This window comes from Drosophila sechellia, unplaced genomic scaffold (assembly GCF_004382195.2).
Source record: "Drosophila sechellia strain sech25 unplaced genomic scaffold, ASM438219v1 U_191, whole genome shotgun sequence".
Classification (NCBI taxonomy): domain Eukaryota; kingdom Metazoa; phylum Arthropoda; class Insecta; order Diptera; family Drosophilidae; genus Drosophila; species Drosophila sechellia.
This window is the reverse complement of record NW_022611129.1, coordinates 77,501-87,725: the sequence shown is the minus strand read 5'-3', so window position 1 is coordinate 87,725 and position 10,225 is coordinate 77,501. Positions and strand designations below refer to the sequence as shown.

Below are 10,225 nucleotides of genomic sequence, written 5' to 3'. Positions count from 1 at the left end.
GCTGTAATGCTCGACGTGAAGCAGGCATCGACAGAGTTTGGCATCCTGGACTCCTCCATAAACTCAAATCCTACCTCCCAAGCCCCATTTTACCCTCCTCAAATCCTACACTGAGGGAAGAGCATTCCAAGTCAGATGCGGAAGTGCAATAAGCCTACCCAGACTGATCAGAGCTGGAGTTCCGCAAGGCAGTGTGCTCGGACCAATACTGTACACCTTTACACCGCAGACCTTCCCATAATCCCCTCCAGGAACCTAACTATAGCGACTTATGCAGATGACACGCTTCCTCGCCTCCTCATCCGACCCACGAGAAGCCTCCGAAACAATCCAAGGCAAATGGACGCGCTACATCCCTGGCTCAGCAGGTGGAACATCGTAGTGAACGCGGAAAAATCTACCCAAACAACATTTGCACTAAGGAGAGGAGACTGCCCACCGGTCACGCTAAACGGAGTCATATTCCCAACGCACCCGCACCCAAGTACCTAGGACTTACCCTGGACCGCAGGCTCACTTGGCGTCCCACATCGTCAGCAAACGCATACAGGCCGATGCGCGTCTGAGGCAGATGCATTGGCTTATTGGGAGAGGTCCAAGCTAAGGCAGAACCAAAAATCCTGGTGTACAAGGCAATTCTCAAGCCCATCTGGACCTACGGGATACAGCTATGGGGCACGGGCAAGCACACGAATCGCCTGCGTATACAGCGTTCCAGAATAGGTGCTTGAGAATTGCCTGTAATGCGCATCCCTACCACGAGAATGTCGCCATACATAGGAACTTGGAATCCCACAAGTCGCTGATGAAATCTCCAGGCTCAGCGAGAGATACCTGAAAAGGCTCGAAACCACCCTAACCACCTCGCCACCAACCTGTTAGACAATAGCCAAACAAGCAGACGTCTCATGAGGAGACACCCTCTCGATCTTCCACAACAATAGACAACACATATAAACCGCCACAAATACATGTACAATAGTATCCCTTAAGCTAATGTTCCCCGCAAAACCATTAATTATTGTCCACTAGGACAGATTTTAAATAAATAAACGCACGCTAAAAAAAAAAAAAAAAAAAAAAAAAAAAAAAACTAAATTGATGACGAGGTGTTTGGCTACAGGAAAAAATCATTTATTTATCGAATCATCAAGCAAAGGATAAGCTTCAGTGGATCGCAGTATGGCAGCTGCTCAACCACTTACAACACCTTGCCTGTTACAAAAGTCGTTTACAATTGATTCTAGGCTTGTCATTGTATTAAATAATGCTTTTATATGTAACTAGCGCGGCATCAGGTGATCGAAGATCCTCCTAATTTACTATGTTACAAATTACATTGGCATCACATCCATTGTCGTTATAAAATAAATTATAAACTTTAAATGGTTAGAAGCCATACAATGCAAATTGCCCCTTATTTATCATTGCAGTCCAGCACGGATACGACCTTAGAGGCGTTCAGGCATAATCCAACGGACGTAGCGTCATACCACTGTTCGCTCGAACAAGTATTGTGCCATTGGTCCGTACCTGCGGTTCCTCTCGTACTACGCAGGAATGCTGTCGCAACAACGTTTTGTCATTAGTAGGTAAAACTAACCTGTCTCACGACGGTCTAAACCCAGCTCACTTCCCTTGCATGGGTGAACAATCCAACGCTTGGTGAATTTGCTTCACAATGATAGGAAGAGCCGACATCGAAGGATCAAAAAGCGACGTCGCTATGAACGCTTGGCCGCCACAAGCCATTATCCCTATGGTAACTTTCTGACACCTCTTGTTAAAAACTCTTTAAACCAAAAGGATCGATAGGCCGAGCTTTTGCTGTCCCTGTGTGTACTGAACACCGAGATCAAGTCAGCATTGCCCTTTGCTCTATGTGTGGTTTCTGTCCGCACTGAGCTGGCCTTGGGACACCTCCGTTATTATTTGAGAGATGTACCGCCCCAGTCAAACTCCCTACCTGGCAATGTCCTTGAATTGGATCATACCTGAGTAATTGGAGTTATACCAAATTTTCAAATCAAAAATACATAAATGCATCGTTTTATTAAAGAATTTGTTTGCGATTATATAACAAACTCGTGATACTTTGATCAAGAAGCTTGCATCAAAACCCAATACCATAAGATATAATAAATATATCCGTATAATGGCTAGGAAATGATACACGTTCCATTTAATCAAGTAAGTAAGGAAACAATAAGAGTAGTGGTATTTCATTGACGATACCAAACCGAGGTCTAATATCTCCCACTTATTCTACACCTCTTATGTCTCCTTACACTGCCAGATTAGAGTCAAGCTCAAAAGGGTCTTCTTTCCCCGCTAATTATTCCAAGCCCGTTCCCTTGGCTGTGGTTTCGCTAGATAGTAGATAGGGACAGTGACTTTCGGACCTCTCCGAACTTGTTTTACGTGCGTGTTCCACACTGAAGGGATTACAACCACGACACCCTGAACACCCACAAGTGGTGCATGTATCAACATGGTGCATGATCTATACCCAGACAAACGTCCCGGACTGGAAGCTATAGCTATGTACATAGCGACCACCCGTAGCATTCGAGTACTTGCTTGCCGGGCAAGCACTCCCCCTGCTAGGAGCGAATCTACCTAAAATCTCTACTGATCTCTGGTCACAGCACCCGAGTTTTGCGCAACTAGCACCGTAACTCAAACGTCGAACACGAAGGCTCTACCCGATATGGTATCAACCACAGCCACCACATACTCCCACCAGGGCCTACCTCAATGTCTGTCTTGAGCAGCACAACCCGTGTACCGAAAGAGAGCTCGGTGGCCTCCTCCTTTGCTCCGACAAGCATGGTTAGAGAACCAGTCGCTATATTAGTCGCCTCTTACGACAAGCAATAGCGGGCTGTGGAAGTATTCTCGCCCGCTAACCACACGGCGAAGTTTGGGCAAATACCCCTCCTCCTACGGAACACCTCGTCCGCAAACGCTGCCAGCCGTTGAATCCTCTGCTGATCTTCCAGGATTCTATTGAAGTCCAGTTTTCGCCAAGGCGCTGCACTCCAAGTCCATCGAGGTTTCGCAAATCTGCATATAGAGACAACGCACAATATGTGCATCCAGTCCTCATATGGATCACCACAAGCGCAAGCAGTGGTATCGCTGAGGGCTCTCCCTTGCAAAAATGCGTTAAACGACCCGTGACCTGTCAGCAGGAAGACGTCCTCATCGAGAATCCAAAGCTTGGATCTCGATAGGCGAGAGTGACGTATGGGATGAACTTTGCTCACCCGTCCTGGTTCGCTGTCGTCATCCCATCTGTTTGCCAATTCTGCAGCAAGCACTCCTCTAGGCGAGTCTTCCTCTGCTTCCAGCTTAGACACGTAGTGTCCTCGCCGTATAGCCAGTCGTTCTCCTCCAGCGGGTATCCACGCTTCAGCTTGTACTTGACCGCTAAAAACTTAGCAGCCAAGTCAAGCGGGGAGCTCCGCCAAGTACCTGCAGTGCCACTGTGGACACTGTTCGGCATACCGAAAGCATCCAAGCAGGATTAGCCTCTGGCAGGAGGCTAGTCGTCTCCGGGCGGCTACCTGTCGGCGGTGTCATACCATACCGGGGCACCAAACAGCACACAAGTGCCATGAGTCCGTCATATATGGTCCGCCTGGCTCGAGACTGAAAGCCCAGTCGCTCGAAGCACACGCGCCAATGCTCCAACGACTCCGTCATCCGCTGGCGAAGCGAAGCTATGTGCGTGAGGAATTTCATTCCTTCACTGACCGTGATGCCAAGGTACCGACAGCTACGCACATACGGAAGGTTCGCTCCAGCAAACCTCACCGTAGGCGCACGTCTCAAGGCACCTTCAGCAGCATTATTACCGTCTTGCTGGTCGAGACGGTAACGCCAACTTCCGCTCCCCACGCTTCTACGATGGACATCAGCTCTGCACCTTTTTCCTCTAGCTCAGCTCGGGAATTTCCCTCGACGAGAAGCAGCAAGTCATCCGCGTATGCACTCAGCTGGCAATACGGCTGGAGACGCTGAAGCAGTACATCCATCAGTATGTCCCAGATAAATGGGCCACTGATTGACCCCTGCGGGCAGCCTCTAGTTACCGGTACATCCACAGTACCGGAACTGCTTCGGATCACTGCTCTTCGGCCGGAGAAAAAGCTCTGCCACAAGCCCATCTCCCGGCATCCCAAGTCGGCTAGTCGGCGGAGTGCAGCACTCCATTCGACGTTGTCGAATGCTCCTTTGAAGTCCACGAATGTGCCGAGCACGTATTGCGCCGGGCTGGCACAAACACTGCTCTTCACGTGCCTCCAAGCATCCTCCACACATCGTCCTTGGCGAAATCCAAATTGCCATCTGCAGCCTTCCGGAAGAACTTCTCTCACACGATTCACCATGATGGCCTCGAGCACCTTACCAAAGACTGGTAGCAAGCATATTCCTCTATATGAGGAGGGCTCACATTTGTCCTTATCTGGCCCTTTGAGCAGCGAGACAACTCGTGGGCACTTCCACTCAGCGGGAAAGTATCCTAATCGGATGCATCGGGAAAACAACGATGCAAGGTGCTCGGGTATGGCGCGCCAGACTGCCTTGCAGATAGTGCCATTAATGCCGTCCAAGCCGGGAGAGCGCCTGCTCTTCAACCGGGCAACACATGCATCAACCTCGAATACTTCGAGGCCGGTGGGACTTCCTCCGCGATGGCAGTCGGTGCTTCGGACTCCGCAACTGGGAAGAAATTGCGGAGGAGCACTCGTGCACAGTCACCCCAATCGGTGATCATCTCGCCATTCACGCGGAGGCACCCAATCTCCGTGCACTTCCTGCGGCCTCGGCAAATCTTATAGACGCGCCCCCATGGGTCGTCGGCATGATCTCCCACGAAGCGTTTCCACTCATCCATTTTCGCCCTCCAAATGAGCTTCTTGTAGTTGGCTGAGGCCCGCCTCAGGTCGACCAATACACGCTCTATTGCGGCATCATCATCATGACGCCTTCCATTTTGAAGTAGGCGACGAAGTCTCCGGACTTCGCGCCTTGCATCACAGAGGTCGGCAGTCCACCAACGTGCTCTCCTGCTGGGCAATCGGATGGACTTTCTTCCCAGCGCAATATCACATACATTATGTACTATACTGCGCAGGGTCGAAACTTGCTGGTCCAACGGCGACTCTGAGAAGTTTTCCGGAAGTTCGGCTGCTCTACTCACCATTTCCTCCTTGAACAATCGCCAACGTGCATTGGAGAAGTTCCAGGACGGCACAGGAGCTATGCTCTCAACTGCGCGCGCGGTAGTTGGTTCGGCCACAACAGTAATGATGTTGTGGTCACTCAATTCCCACTCGTCCACTCTCCACTCATATGTGGCCCACATAGATGCTGCCTCATTGACGATTGTCACGTCGATATCGCTTGTAGCTCTGTAATTATCGAACGTGTACACCTCTGTTGACTGGTTTAGGGCGGCGACTCTTGCCTCCAGCATCCACTCTGACAGCAGCTCACCCCGTCTGTAGTTAGCTTGCCCCTCGGCATGACGAGAGAGTTTGCTAAGCCACATGGGGGACACTGCATTCGCGTCGAGGCCCAGGATTGCGGGGTTCTGCTGGCCTGCAGCAGGACCGCATCCATGTACCGGATGTACGGTTCCAGAGGTGCATCATACTGGCAGTATGCGGCGCAAAGGAAGATTGAGCCAAAACTCCCTTTCACGACCAGACATACGCCATAATCTGTGGTGAGGGTCTCCACTGGCATACAGATGGCTTCCTGGTGATCCACTAGGATGGCTGCCTTCCCTCGCCGATCGATGAAAATTCTCATTCCTTCAGGCAGCACATCCATTCCGTCCCCGCCGAGATACGGCTCCTGCACCAGCGCGAACATAGACTCCGATCTCCTGAGTCGGACTCCGAGCTCGATGGTCGCAGCTCGGCCTCGGCCACAGTTCGCTTGGATGAAGCTAAACATTAGTGTCTAGCTTGCACCCTCGCCAGCAACGCCCCGTATATCGGGCAAACGCTCGAGAGCATGTAATGCCCCGAGGGTTGCCCTCTGTGGCGGCAGTTCCGGCAGTCCACCGGGTTTTGGCACTTTGCCGCAGTGTGGCCTTGTTGCCCGCACTGGCGACAGACACTATCCTTCTGCCGGCATTCGCTGACCTTGTGGTCGAAACCCACACATCTGTGGCAGGCGTATGTGCGGACCTGTGACCGGCATCGGAATGAGAACCACTTGATGTAGACACGACCTACATCAAGCTTCGCCATCGCCCGGTCGTCAACCTCCAGCGTCACATTTACTGTGGCGCCGTCAGCTACCGACCACGCCTTGGTCACCAGGTGCACTGACTTCTTAAACTGGGCCAGATTCATTTCGCTGTCGAAGTTGTTTTCGTGGAGCTCCTTCATAAACTCCTCAGGGCCGATAGCTGTGTCGACGTCATATACGACGACCTTCGCTTCTCGGCCGCATTCCGTGCCACATTTAGGCCAACCTCGGCGAATCTTTTTGAAGCGACCACCTTCTGCAGCTCTCCCACCGAAGGAGTGCGAATGATCGCACCACCACCTCGACGGAGCTCACGGACCTCGTGTACTCTGACTCCGAGAGAGGGTGCAACCATCGTTCGCACCTTTTCCGCTATGTCTTTCCCCGATAGCGCAGGGTCGTCGCACTTCACCACCGCTGACCACGTCTCGCGGACCTTGGTAGTCCGCGGGGCAGCGATGGGTGCAACCTGCTGCATCTGGGGAGCATTGGCGGCCGTATTTTTCAACAGATTCAACGACGGCGGCGGCGGTGGCGGCATAGCAAGCCGCGTCTCCAGCTCTCCGCACCGGAGCATTAGCGCCAACACCAGCTCATCGTAGCGGCTGATAGCATATGAGAGCTCTTCCGTGTCCACTTCTCCTAGTCTGCGGAAGCTGCTTCTCACCATGCGCTGTGTGGCCGACAGCTCTGCCATCATGGCTGCTTGCCCAGCACGGGCGGCAGCGGTGGCGGCAGTGGCAGTGGTGGCAACAATTTTAGCAGCAGTGAAAACGGCGGAGGCAGCAGTGTGGTCGGCAGCAGGGGCAGCAGTAGGATCAGCAGCGGTGGCAGCAGCGTGGGGGGGCAGCATCAATGGCAGCGTTCTCCGTAGCCGCCCGGGCGTCCTCCAGCGACGAAAACGGCTCCTCCAGTACCCCAACGGGTTCTGGCACTCCATTCGATGCCAGGGCAACCAATTTCGCCTGCGTTGGCGCCGAGCTCTTAGATGCCAGATGGCTTCTGCGCCTGCCTCGTCTGGACTTCATCGAGGCACTACTTCCGCTCAAGGCACTCGCGCTGCTGTCGCTCTCCATCGGCATAAATACGATGGTGGCTCCACCTACCGTCGACGCCAGCAACCGTATGCTCGTTTACTCGCTGACAAAAGGTAGTTGCTCTGGAACTCGAGCTCCACCTATCGGTAGAGTCTGGTAGCACTAAAACTCTCCCTAGACACAAACCTTAGCAGTGACTCCCACCAATAAGCTTTGTGACAGCTGATCAAAAAGCTTACTCGAAAAACTTACTCGTAAGTTCGCCTTCAGCACGTGCTAAGTGGAAAATTCCCAACAATTAATTGTTAATTACTTCCAAACCGCTTGTTTATAACACACGAAAATTAGCACACGACTTTCGCGGAGCACTAATTCACCGATTTTATTACTTTCCAAACACGGAAAACCAAGTTCTTCGCAATCTGTACACGAGCGCAACGAAAACACGTCCGTCGTTAATCCATTCATGCGCGTCCCCTTAAAGGGACAGTAGGAATCTCGTTAATCCATTCATGCGCGTCACTAATTAGATGACGAGGCATTTGGCTACCTTAAGAGAGTCATAGTTACTCCCGCCGTTGACCCGCGCTTACTTGAATTTCTTCACTTTGACATTCAGAGCACTGGGCAGAAATCACATTGTGTCAACACCCGCTAGGGCCATCACAATGCTTTGTTTTAATTAGACAGTCGGATTCCCCAAGTCCGTGCCAGTTCTGAATTGATTGTTAATTGATAATCGTTATAATTGATAAGAACTAATTGGTTTAACCCAAATAGTATTCTTAAAAATTTTAGCAAGAAAGTTCCACAATTGGCTACGTAACTAAACTATCCGGGGAACAAGTAACTAACATAAATGCTAGAAACTCTATTTACCCAGAACGAGCACATAAACCATGTTATTGTTTCCCAATCAAGCCCGACTATCTCAATCTTCAGAGCCAATCCTTATCCCGAAGTTACGGATCTAATTTGCCGACTTCCCTTACCTACATTATTCTATCGACTAGAGACTCTTCACCTTGGAGACCAGCTGCGGATATTGGTACGGCCTGTTGAGAAGTTTGCGTGTCCCCACCATAAATTTTCAAGGTCCGAGGAGAAAATATCGACACAACAGTATATGTCATGCTCTTCTAGCCCATCTACCATATCTCTCTGCGAAAGACTTCCATGGTAGTACGGCTATAAAACAGAAAAGAAAACTCTTCCGATATCTCTCGACGGCTTCTTTATGGTCGTTCCTGTTGCCAGGATGAGCACGAGGCCCATATTTAATAACAAACGGATACTCAACAGGTTACGGAATTGGAACCGTATTCCCTTTCGTTCAAAATTATTCAAGTGTATTATATTCGCTTTGTTTATATAGTTAGGCATTTTTGTTTTACTTGAAAATTTTCGGCTTTCGCCTTGAACTTAGGACCGACTAACTCGTGATCAACCACTGTTCACACGAAACCCTTCTCCACTTCAGTCCTCCAAGGTCTCATTCGATTATTTGCTACTACCACCAAGATCTGTACCAATGGCAGCTCCATGCAGGCTTACGCCAAACACTTCTACGCATACCATTGTACCTTCCTACTCACTAAAGTTTCAAAATTTATATCACAAGTAATATAAATCATCTACTTTAGCGGTAATGTATAGGTATACAACTTAAGCGCCATCCATTTTAAGGGCTAGTTGCTTCGGCAGGTGAGTTGTTACACACTCCTTAGCGGATTTCGACTTCCATGATCACCGTCCTGCTGTTTTAAGCAACCAACGCCTTTCATGGTATCTGCATGAGTTGTTAATTTGGGCACCGTAACATTACGTTTGGTTCATCCCACAGCGCCAGTTCTGCTTACCAAAAGTGGCCCACTGGGCACATTATATCATAACCTTGAACTTCATATCAAGAAAGTTAAGGTTCTTACCCATTTAAAGTTTGAGAATAGGTTAAGATCGTTTCGACCCTAAGGCCTCTAATCATTCGCTTTACCAGATAAGATTATTTTATATAATATTAAAATGCACCAGCTATCCTGAGGGAAACTTCGGAAGGAACCAGCTACTAGATGGTTCGATTGGTCTTTCGCCCCTATACTCAATTCTGACAATCGATTTGCACGTCAGAACTGTTTCGGTCTTCCATCAGGGTTTCCCCTGACTTCAACCTGATCAAGTATAGTTCACCATCTTTCGGGTCACAGCATATATGCTCAAGGTACGTTCCAGTTAGAGGCATAAATAATATAAATATACATTATACATAACTATATAGAACGCCCCGGGATTGTGTTAATTAGCTATAAATAGCTAAAAAACTAATCCCATTATTAGTCAAGTTAATTACGCTATTAGGTTTACATCCCAATAACTTGCACATATGTTAGACTCCTTGGTCCGTGTTTCAAGACGGGTCCCGAAGGTATCCTGAATCTTTCGCATTGTTAATCATACAAGAGCATATAATAAACACAAAAATCAATGATAATTATGCCATTATATAATTCCGAAAAATTAACGCTCTGTAATAATATAAATCTATCAGCACTTTATCAAATTAATAACATTTATTCTGTGTTAAAATGCAAGCAATTTAATTGGAATAAACTATAAGTTATATTTTATGATAAATTTGGGATATGCTAATAGATTACAATGTCCTTATATGGAAAAAATGCACATTATTCTTAATAATATTATTTAAATATTACAATTTTAATGATGAATTTTCCATAACGGATATTCAGGTTCATCGGGCTTAACCTCTAAGCAGTTTCACGTACTGTTTAACTCTCTATTCAGAGTTCTTTTCAACTTTCCCTCACGGTACTTGTTTACTATCGGTCTCATGGTTATATTTAGTTTTAGATGGAGTTTACCACCCACTTAGTGCTGCACTATCAAGCAACACGACTCTT

General features: G+C 48.7%; 1 pseudogene; it reads right to left on the bottom strand.

The window, feature by feature from the left end:
• Positions 1–1,141: 1,141 nt before the first annotated feature.
• LOC116802646 overlaps positions 1,142–10,225 on the bottom strand; it is a 9,359-nt pseudogene continuing 275 nt past the window's right edge.